The following is a 2,408-nucleotide window of genomic DNA, read 5'->3' on the forward strand; positions in this document are numbered from 1 at the left end:
AAATGTTACTAGTTACCTGACAGTCACTGAGCATCATGGTCTGATGTCCCCAGAGAAACGGCATGAACTTACCAGAGTTACCACAAAAATAGATACTAACCACTGGGCACAATGTTTTTTCATTTTGTCCTCCACTTTTTGTGACTGCAGAAAGGGGACAATTTCAGATTGGGCAGTGTGCTTACCATCCTTTACTGGAAATACATTGAACATTTGCCTTTAAAATGTCTATATTCTTCTTTATGTTCAGGTAGCAATTGCCTCTTATAAGGATTTACTAAAGGAAGAAACCCCTTTCATTTCAATTAAATAGTTCATCATGGGTGCTTCTTTAGATTATTCTCACTTGTACCAATACAAATTTACCCACCTGGGGCATGCTAGGGCATAACAATACGATGGAATCTTAATATTCAACCAATGCTGCATTAGATTTTAACAAATTTTGAAAACATTCTCATTACATTAACATCAGCCACAAACACAAGACATAAGTAACACAAGCACAGTGGTAATTTAAGGATGGACACTCTATAAATTACTGATTCCACAAACATGTTGCATAGAAAACCACCATAAAACTCCAGTGCTATGACTATTTGTGGGGGTTCAGTTGATCTCTTCAGATTGCAATGATCTCTTGTGGTTTCCCTCCTGGGACTTCACTCATCTGTGGGTTATGTAGGGGGTTCTGCTGACCTTGCTGGGGGTCCACTGGCTGTGCTGGTCTAGGATGTCCTGGGGAGGGCACTTTACAAGCTAGCTCTGCACACCGTGTCTCCTACCCACCAGCACGATAGGCCAGGCACAGTCTCAAGGCAAGCTACAGAGAGCAAGAGAGAGGCAGCAATTGCACAAGTACTTTCCAGCCTCTGTTGTGCCACATTTACCACTTGTCATTGCTCCAAGTAAGTCACACTGCTGACCCAAAGTCAACGCAGAAGAAAATCAAAAGGAACGTGGCAAAGGAGGTAGAAACAGGGAGGGGTGAAATATCAATTAATCTACCAAAGACACTTCTTAATGTCAGTTTATCCCATTAAAATGCATACCAAACCACAAAGAAAAAGCTACATAATGAAAAGTAGCAAAACCAAAATTAAAATGATAATGGCACACTGGGAAAAATATTTGCATCTCTAATATGTAAGGATCACATTCAAATTTATAAGGAAAACATTCAGATTTCAATGGTAAACTCCCAAAAGACAGGAACAAAGAGTTCCTTTAAGAAGAAATGCAGGCAGTGAACAAGTATGTGAAACGAATGTTTATCCTCACTTGTGACACAAAAATTAAAGATAACTTAAGATAGAATTTGCACTTAATAAATTAACAGAAAAATAAAAATTTTAACCAAGAGCAAATAAAATTGATGAGCTACAACTCTATTGGAACATAGTATGGCCATAGACAGAGAGTATTTACTGCAATGGGATTTTGCACCTGCCGTTTTGTCTGCATCATCTATTCAGACCCTCAACCTCTTACTTCGTTTAAGAATCCTCTCAAAACTTAACCTTCTCAGAAAGGTCTTTCTGACATCCCTACGTAAAACAGCACACTTTCCCTCCCCACCCCCTTTTTTTTCTCCATAGCACGTATCACCATCTTGTCATCTAGTACATATTTAATCTTTTATATATTTATTGTCTGTCTCCCTCACTAGAATAAAAACTGCGTAAAGACGAATTTCACCCTCCTTTTTCACAACTTTGTCTCCAGACATGAAACAGTAGCCAGCACAGACACTTGAATATTTGGTAAATAAGTGAATGAATGAATAAATGAATGAATAGCTAAATGAAAATGATGGACTACATGAAAATGAAAATGAATGTTGACACTTTATCAGTGTAATCTTAAGGAAAAAATTTAAAATAAGTAAAAACCTACATGCAGTAAGATATTCATTAGTATATTAACTGGAATAGCAGAAAAGTGGAATCAATCTAAACATCTAACAGGGTTTTAGACATTCATTAATCCATTATTCAACAAGTGCTTTTTGATTTCTTACTGTATGTGAGACACTTCTGCTGATATTTGCCCTGCTACATTGAATTTATATTAGTGAGATAAATAACCATTAAGAAATTAATATATACTATGATTCTAGGCAATGATAAATGCTATGAAAAGATAAAAATCAGGAAACATTACCGAGTAAGGGAATGGGGGACTTAACCCAGCCTTATTATTATGAGGTTTGTTTAGAAAAGTGCTCAGAATACAATATGTGAAATAAAACACAGCACTATATAGTGAACATTTTAATAACTATGTAGAAATACATAGTCATGGTAGCCTGAATTAGAAAAACAAAATAATTAGCTTTAGGTAGCAAAACTAAGGAATTTTTTTTTTTAATTTCAAATTCTTTATTATTGCATCATTTCTCCACTTAA

This window comes from Galeopterus variegatus, unplaced genomic scaffold, assembly GCF_000696425.1.
Source record: "Galeopterus variegatus unplaced genomic scaffold, G_variegatus-3.0.2 Scaffold88, whole genome shotgun sequence".
Lineage (NCBI taxonomy): Eukaryota > Metazoa > Chordata > Mammalia > Dermoptera > Cynocephalidae > Galeopterus > Galeopterus variegatus.